This window comes from Salvelinus alpinus, chromosome 5 (assembly GCF_045679555.1).
Source record: "Salvelinus alpinus chromosome 5, SLU_Salpinus.1, whole genome shotgun sequence".
NCBI classification, from domain to species: domain Eukaryota; kingdom Metazoa; phylum Chordata; class Actinopteri; order Salmoniformes; family Salmonidae; genus Salvelinus; species Salvelinus alpinus.
The window spans coordinates 44,849,907-44,859,513 of NC_092090.1; the positions used below are offsets into that span (position 1 = coordinate 44,849,907).

At 45.8% G+C, this 9,607-nt stretch overlaps 1 protein-coding gene across 1 annotated transcript in view; it reads right to left on the reverse strand.

Annotated features, from left to right (window-relative positions):
* LOC139576230 (coiled-coil domain-containing protein 102A) overlaps window positions 1-9,607 on the reverse strand; it is a 68,666-nt gene that overhangs the window by 19,038 nt on the left and 40,021 nt on the right. The window lies entirely within an intron of this gene.

Consider the following 9,607-nt stretch of genomic DNA (forward strand, 5'->3'; position numbering starts at 1 on the left):
GCCGAGCTGAGTGCTTACAAACCATTACCCATACGGCGAGAATAAAGAAAACGAAAAAAACATAAAGAAAACCTTGAACCACTTGAACTGGTTTGACCACCTGTACTGACCACCTGCACTTGACTCTTCACGCCATAGCACAGATGCACTCACTCACTCACTCACTCACTCACGCACACACACACCCACCCACCCACCAACACACACACCCACACACACACACGCACTCACTCACTCACGCACACACACACCCACCCACCCACCAACACACACACACGCACGCACACACCCACACACCCACCCACCCACCCACACACACACACACACACACACACACACACACACACACACACACACACACACACACACACACACACACACACACACACACACACACACATTCACACATACAGTTGAAGTCAGAAGTTTACATACACCTTAGCCAAAAACATTTAAACTCAGTTTTTCACAATTGCTGACATTTAATCCTAGTAAGAATTCCCTGGCTTACGTCAGTTAGGATCACCACTATATTTTAAGAATGTGAAATGTCAGAATAATAGTAGAGAGAATGATTAATTTCAGCTTTTGTTCCTTTCATCACATTCCCAGTGGGTCAGAAGTTTACATACACTCAATTAGTATTTGGTAGCATTGCCTTTAAATTGTTTAACTTGGGTTACCCAAACGTTTCGGGTAGCCTTCCACAAGCTTCCCACAATAAGTTGGGTAAATTTGGTCCCATTCCTCCTGACAGAGCTGGTGTAACTGAATCGGGTTTGTAGGCCACCTTGCTCGCACACGCTTTTTCAGTTCTGCCCACACATTTTCTATAGGATTGAGGTCAGGGCTTTGTGATGGCCCCCCGATGCCTTGACTTTGTTGTCCTTAAGCCATTTTGGCACACCTTTGGAAGTATGCTTGGGGTCATTGTCCATTTGGAAGACCCATTTGCGACCAAGCTTTAACTTCCTGACTGATGTCTTGAGACGTTGCTTCAATATATCCACATAATTTTCCTTCCACATGATGCCATCTATTTTGTGAAGTGCACCAGTCCCTCCTGCAGCAAAGCACCCCCACAACCTGGAATTGTGATACAGTGAATTATAAGTGAAATAATCTGTCTGTAAATAATTGTTGGAAAAAGTACTTGTGTCATGCATAAAGTAGATGTCCTAACCGACTTGCCAAAACTATAGTTTGTTAACAAGAAATTTGTGGAGTGGTTGAAAAATTTGTTTTAATGACTCCAACCTAATAGTATATAAACTTCCAACTTCAACTGTACATTCATGCTACACATCACAACTGCTGCTACCAGACTCCTATTATGATGGCTAAATACTGGACCGTTTAAACACTTGCCCCACAATCCCCGCTTCCCCAAAATATGTAAATATTGGACTATAAATTGTGCCCTCCTGTATTATACTTATGCTAAAATGTCTATTCCATTCTACAGAGCCATTTACATTATGTTCGTATTCTTAACTTTGACTATTTCTTATTGTTGTTGCATTGTTGAAAAGGAACCTGCAAGTAACAACGTGTATCCTGCCCATCAGACTAATAAAAACGTGAAACTTGAAAAAGAAAAGACAACTACCAAGAAAACCATGTTCACAGATCTCAGATGAGTTGAGCGTGTTCCCCATTTCTCTGCTTTTTGCATTGAGCAGTGTGCAACCTCCACTTAATCATCGCCGTCATCGTTAACATCAATTGAGTTCCCCCGAGGACACTCCTGTATGATCAGGGCAGAACAGCATGCACTACTGTTTTATAAAGCCAGAGAAATCAAACAGGAGTGAGTGAGGGAGGGAGGGGACACAAGAAAGGGTGGGAAAGCGGGAAGGAGGAAGGGAGGGAGGGAAGTAAGGAGAAAGGATCAGAGGGGTGAGAGAGAGTGAAGGAAGGAAGGAAGGAGGGAGAGAGAGAGAGAGAGAGAGAGAGAGAGAGAGAGAGAGAGAGAGAGAGAGAGAGAGAGAGAGAGAGAGAGAGAGAGAGAGAGAGAGAGAGAGAGAGAGAGAGAGAGAGAGAGAGAGAGAGAGAGAGAGAGAGAGAGAGAGAGAGAGAGAGAGAGAGAGAGAGAGAGAGAGAGAGAGAGAGAGAGAGAGAGAGAGAGAGAGAGAGAGAGAGAGAGAGAGAGAGAGAGAGAGAGAGAGAGAGAGAGAGAGAGAGAGTATTCCCTAGCTGCATATCGAAGCATTCGAGCAGCCCTGGCTAGATGAGCTGTCCTACTGAAACAGACGAGCCACGGGTATCGATTCAGTGCTCCAGCCCTCCACTTAACAGAAAGGGACAAAACACAACTGAAATAAAATAACATAGGTAGGAAGTTGAAGTTTGCGGTTGAGGTGATAAACTGCGTAAGCAATGCCTCAGTCCACCACTGGCAGTGTGATATGTGTCACGCCCTGATTATAGAGAGCCTGTTATTCTCTATGTTGGATAGGTCGGGGTGTGACTAGGGTGGGTCATCTAGGTAATTATATATCTATGTTGGCCTGGTATGATTCCCAATCAGAGGCAGCTGTTTATCATTGTCTCTGATTGGGGATCATATTTAGGCAGCCATTTCCCCTTTGTGCTTTGTGGGATCTTGTCGAGGTATAGTTGCCTGTGTGCACTACTCTGAGCTTCACGTTTCGTTTGTTCACTTTATTGTTTTGTTATTTGAGTTTTCTCTTCCTAATAAAAAGGATGGAAACATACCACGCTGCATTTATGTCCACTCCTTATGACGATCGTGGCAATATGCCTACTACGTACGCCCAATCGATGTAGGGCCAAGTCAGAAAATAACTTTCCCAAACGTACTCTTTCCTACATCTAAGAATCATTGACGCCTTTAAATCAAAATGATAATCCACCACCGACACATTCATAAATGTGTTTTTTTAATTAAGTTAAATGCATTGCATGCATGTGACCAATAGGGCCTGACCTATAGCATATCATAATAATCATATAAATAAAATAATGTGACAGCAAAATGGATGCAGATGACGTGACAAATGAATCTCGAAACGGGGGAATGTTTGGTTCCTCGGGACGCGAAGGGGAAGTCAGATGTGTGGAATACATTAGACTAGTTCAAATCAAATCAAACTGTATTGGTCACATACACATGGTTAGCAGATGTTAATGCGAGTGTAGCGAAATGCATGTGCTTCTGGTTCCAGCAGTGCAGTGATATCTAACAAGTAATCTAACAATTCCCCAACAACTACCTAATACACACAAATCTAAAGGGGTGAATGAGAATATGTACATATAAGTATATGAGTGAGCGATGGCCGAGCGGCATAGGCAAGGTGCAGTAGATGGCATAAAATACTGCATATACATGTGATATGATTAATGTAAGATATGTAAACATTATTAAAGTGGCATTATTTAAAGTGGCAGTGCTCAAAGTGACTAGTGATCCATTTATTAAAGTGTCCAGTGATTGGGTCTCAACGTAGGTAGCAGCCTCTCTGAGTTAGTGATTGCTGTTTAGCAGTTTGATGGCCTTGAGATAGAAGTCGTGGAAAAATCAGACGGGTGTCTTTGTTTTTTGCTACTGCTTGACTAAAGAAATCTAGGTCGACCAACAGTCTATCGACTAAACATTAGACCAGTCGACTAAATGGGGCCTGCCCTACTCTCTAACAATACTGTCACAGACAACTCACATAGGTAGAACCAGAGAAGTGGAAGATGGGAGGAATAGTCAGGGAGGCCATGGACACACAACAGGGGAAATACATCCATTGCCACCCCACTGGTCTCAGCGGGCCGATTGAGTCCTTGATTAAAGGTGCATTATTGATGTGTTTCTGCGGCTTTCGTGTGTTCTGTCAGGCTGGATATGGCTCCCACAGTGACTGCCCCCTGACCTGTACACTAGCTCACACACAGAGACACTTTAAATAACACACAGCTAGGTTAGAGTGACAACTGAGAGGCTAAAGTGCTGTGTACAGGAGAAGAGAGAGAAAGGGAGAGAAAGAGAGAAATAGAGAGAGAGAAAGAGAGAGGGAGAGAGAGAGAGAGATTAGAGGGAGCACGTGGTTCATGAATAATTCAATGTGATAATCAAGTGTCCAGACTGTGTGAAAAAACATGCATGATGTGGCTCCCACAACTCCCAGTATTGCCAAGACTAGGACTGGATGAGGGGATACACACACACACACACACACAAGAACGTGAACACACACACACAAAAAAAAAACTTGAATCCCCAGACCACCTGGAGAGAAAATGTTCCTTGACTCTTTGTTTCTAGGTCACATCAAATCGAGGACATGGCCTACTTCTAGAGCCTCGTCTGGGAGTCCCAGTATAAAATACAGTTAACCCTGGTGCATGACTACCAATGCATGACTCGAGGATGACTCGCTACTTACTGTCCATTGTATGTTTATTTTGTTGTTGTTGCTGATTTTCATTTCTAACACAACCCCATCCGTGATTATTGTTTTTACTGAATGTCGTTGCGTTGACAATCTTGATCATTTTTTGTTGTTGAGGATGCTAACATGCTGACCAGACCGGACACGTCGCGTGCGTGAGCGTCGCAAAATACATTTAGAAATCCATGTTATTCAATTGTTGCACCCACACTGCTCGCGCGCGCCAACGAGCGTCTGCGACACCAAGGGCTAAAATAGATGTTGTTCCTATTTCTGACGCAGATCGCGCTCCAAGTCCTGCCTCTCCCATCTCCTCATTGGTTTATAGAAGCAGGTACCCACGTGCCATCCCCTCATTGGTTATACCCACGTGGGTGATAGAAAGACGAACTGTTTTGCCGGTAGTCGTGGTAACACAATGAAAGTTTAGATGCGATCACCATATAATTTAAACGATGAAAAAGCCTGGAAGGAGGAGAGATGACTAGAAACGATTCGGTTGGCCGTTTTATGTGTGGATTAATTGTCGGAGTAGAGATCCTTGTGCATTTCAGGTAAAATAACAACTCAATGTTAATATCCCAGGACAAATTAGCTAGCAGCAGCATGCTAGCTAAATAGGACAAATTAACGTTAGCTAGCAAGTGCAAGCTAACTAGCTAAATTGCCATACATGTTAAATGCTTTTCGACCTGTCCCCAAATTAATGTCATTGGTTCAGAGTTTGTTTTGATATTTTAACCTGCGTGTCGTGATCGCGTTTGGTGTGGGGGGGCAAAATAAATGCACGATAGCGCACGATGGCGCACGCGCGCAGCCGGTTTGGGCAAGGTGTTATATTGTTAATGAATCATTCCATTTCCAAAGTGCGTTTTGGCAATACGTACTGTACATTCTTATCTCATGCTAATAAAGCAATTTGACATTGAGATGGATTACTATTGTACAGCACGTAGAACAGCACTATCTGGCCCGGAGACCGTGTGTGTGGTGATAGTGGAGGAGCCCGCTGTAAAGGGGAAGATGATTTACGATACAACACCAAGGTTTTCAAAAACTTCGAAATGAACAATGCAACCACAAAACCCTGATCCACAAAACTGCCATTTGGTGTACTGTAGCCTTAATAGTAATAAAACAATCATCATTGTATCTTTTTATCAAACTAAAAGGATCAGGCTTGTTCGTAGCAGCGGTGGTACAGTGGCAACATTAGCAGTAGATGGTGTAGTTTGAGCAGGAAATCCCCGGTCACGTATGAACTCATGCAGATAATTGTTTGGTTGATTGATGTGAGATGTGATAGGGGTTAAGTGGAAGGGGGTCATAAGGTCTGGATAGATACTATATACATAGAGACACACAAGGACAGACAGGGAGAATGCCCTCATCAAGTGCCTAGTTTAGACAAAGGGAGAGAGGGAGGAGGAGACACGGGGGGGGAAATGAGAGGGAGGAGAGCGGTAAGGGAGGGACTGCGAGCAGGAATAAACAGGGCAGAGGTGAAGACTAAGAACAAAGGGAATTTCCCGGGAGAAAAAGCGACAGGAAAAAAAGAGAAAACAGGGAGAAGAACAAGAAGAAGGCAAAGATGACAGTGCGATATCCAAGAGAAGAAATAAAGAGAGTGCACTCGGAAACGCGTGACATCACTGCATCGCATCATCTGACAAAGAACCGCTTCAGAGTTCGGATCTTGGAAGTCAGCGAGACGCCGCGGAATCAGACAGCATTCCCTACTGCTGGATCGAACGTTTCACTCAGCTGTAATGTGGGTCTGAGTGTCCTCCGTGAAGGGACCGCTTCGATAGAGAGAGGAGGGAGAGTTGCCGGGCAAAAGAGCTGAGTCTACATAAAACACGAGGGAGAGACTGATGAATGATCTATGATGATGAAGATACTCACTGGAGGTGAGAGATGGAGATTTCGCACTCAAACTGATTCACAGACACACTGCTGGGAGTGCGTGCGTGCGCACGCACACACACACACACACACTGGAAGAATTCTGTCCAAAAAGCACATCAAATGTAACACAGATGAAGAGCCATGGAATGACACATGTAGGAAACATCCTTCCAGATACATTTTTCACACCAAGCTTGACAGAAACACACATGAGCAGTAAGACAATCCTGCCCCATAGCCAATTAGTAAATAAATAAAGAGAGGTAGATTGGTTGGAGGGAGCTAGATAAAGGAGGGTGTCACTCAAGGCTTGCTGTTAAATGTTTCTCCTTGACTGGCTCCAAGACCCTGAAATCTGCCGTAACATCTGCTGGCACTGAAACAAAGACACACATTAGACACAATACACTACACGCTCTAGTCAAAGTAACCACACGCACACTAACATTAACACGAAGACACGACACACAAAATGACCAACACATACTGAACAGCCAAACCAGATACAGCCTGGTTCGAATCCAGGCTGTATCACATCTGGCCGCGATTGGGAGTCCCACGGGGCGGCGCACAATTGGCCCAGCGTCGTCCGGGTTCGGCCGTGGTAGGTCATTGTAAATAAGAATTTGTTCTTAATTAACTGACTTGCCTAGTTATATAAAGGTTAAACATTTTTTTTTTGTATTAAAGCCAAGATGGAGAAAGACTAAAAAGCTTTATGCAACGCAGACATTATTCACACATGATATCTTCCACCCACTCCCGTTTCCCCTCCTCCTCTACCATTAGCATATTTTCATACATGTATATTGAGACCCACACATACTGTGGCCATGCATACAGCACATGCACACACACGGATGCACAGCCAAGACAGAGATACACAGACATCAATGATTGTTCAGGAATCTTGCTTACACACTCCACTTTCCCCTACAGGTTTTATAAAACGTAATATAGTATTCATTTAGACCCACACACTGCACGCCCACCCAATCCACACACAGACACAGACACACACACACACACACATACCCTGGATAGTAGAATTGGGTAGATTATGAGGCTGCCTGAGGGAACGGAGCCTATTGCTATGCTCCAGCACGATTGGTCAGGATTAGATCAAGTCTATGGAAATGGGAGAGGCGGAGGGAGAGAGAAGATAGTGACAGAGTGATTCATCAATGGGAAACTGGGGGCACTGGGGTGGTAATGGTTCCACAGTCAGCTAACGGCTCCATAAGCCTATCTCTACTGAGAGCCACTGAGCCAGGTGTGTGATTCACAGTGGCCCCCTAGAGGCACCAAAGAGCTGCCAGAGGGAACACCTACCCCCCAGTCTACACCTCCGCCAGACAGCCTGCTCACACAGTTCCCCGGGGTGTGTTCAGCACAACATTTTGGAACGGTCGACAATGTTTGGCAACGGAACGTGTCCATGGGTACTGTCTATACCTGCCATTCTACAGACGGATCCAACTGGGCTGGTTGAATGCAGTGTTAAAGGCTCGACAGCCTCAACCAGTCTGCCCTGGACCATACCGATCACAGTCTAAAATTCAGTTTGCAGGCTGCAATGTCCATAATTAAATATCTGTAATATTTTCAAAGCAAACACTTAGTCATAATATAGCTGAAGCTCTCCCTCTGCCTAGGATGTAGAGCCTCCCTATAGGCGATAATAAACACACACACACCTCCAAGTAGACCTGGCCACGACCGGGGTTGCCCCTGTGTAGGATAGCAGAGCCCAACGACAGTAATTGACGGAGCAGGTGCATGGCCTTGGGGTCACCAACTGCAACTGCCGGAGTTCATCTCCCCACGCACCTGGCAACGGAGCAAACTCATTACCCTGGCCACGCCCCGGCCCTACGACACCTGCCCCTGCCGCCCGCTCCTTGGCCTACCCTCGCCTTCCTCTCCTGCTTCTCTCTTCAATACTGGTGCTCTTGCTCACCATCCTCAAAGCGAGTGTTTAACTTCTCTACAATGCCACTGCTCTGCTCTGTTCTCGTCCACATCCATACAACTATGACTGCCCTCTTCCATACAAACCCATACCTTTTTCCTCTAACCTTCCTTTCACCTCTCCTTTCCCTCTAGTCCTGTTCCCCTCCTCCCTTTCTCATAAAGATATTTTGCTGACCCTCACCCTGTAACGTACCTCTCTCCTCATAGCCGAGAATAAATGTCAGGTTAAAAGCCGCTCCTTGGAGAGAGAGAGGGAAGGAAGCTAGGTCTGTCCTGTCAGAAGCACACATCAGGGCAGATTTTTTGCTCTCTCGCTGTCACACACACACACACACACACACACACACACACACACACACACACACACACACACACACACACACACACACACACACACACACACACACACACACACACACACACACACACACACACACACACACACACACACACACACGTTTATCTCAGTCCTCCAGCCTGAAAAGCATGTTCCCTCAAATTACCTCAGTTTCTGCACGGTATCAGTAAAATGCCTTCCTCTCTGTTTTCCTCTCTGCTTCTCCTTCTGCACATTTATAGTATAGCAGTTATTTTTGCCCTTCACACACACAGGAACACATAACACACACAGAGACAAACACCCCCCCCCCCTCTCTCTCTACAATCTCCTGTACCTGCTCTGTGTCCCTTGTCGGACTCAGTGCCACTCCAGCTCTCTCTCTCAGTCTTAATGACGTCTCTGGGCTGCCTGCGAACTGCTGCATTAGCGACCAGGCTCATAAATAAGCCATTCAGGCAAGCAGTAATGGAGTCATTTACACTGAGCACAGGCCACATGGCCTACCTGCAACTAACAGGCCTGCTTAGGCTGAATGGACTTCAGGGGAGAGCTGCGTCACACTGACTGATGTCCACTGGTTCTGCTCTGACCCACTGGAGACGGTTACGTCCTGTGCGCTGTAGCATGATTCCTTCCCCTCCGTCACACAGCGCGCGACAGCACGTTCAACATTCAGACGTCCTTGTCACGCAAGGCTGTGCACGCTACGGATTAACAATGAGCATTCATGGAGGATCAGAGGGAGGAGGAGAGAGAGGAAGGGGGGAGGGCGAGGCGGTGAGAGCGACGGGGATATGAAAGAGAAGACTCCCTCACGGAAAGCACAGCAGGTCCAAATGGAGAAGTACTGAGACAGGAGACCCTGAATCTGAGGCACAAGACAAATCATTTCACACTAATTAACCCCAGATGTTATAACCACACACCAGGAGAGCTCATCTACATACGCACGCACACGCGCGCACGGAACGACAACAAA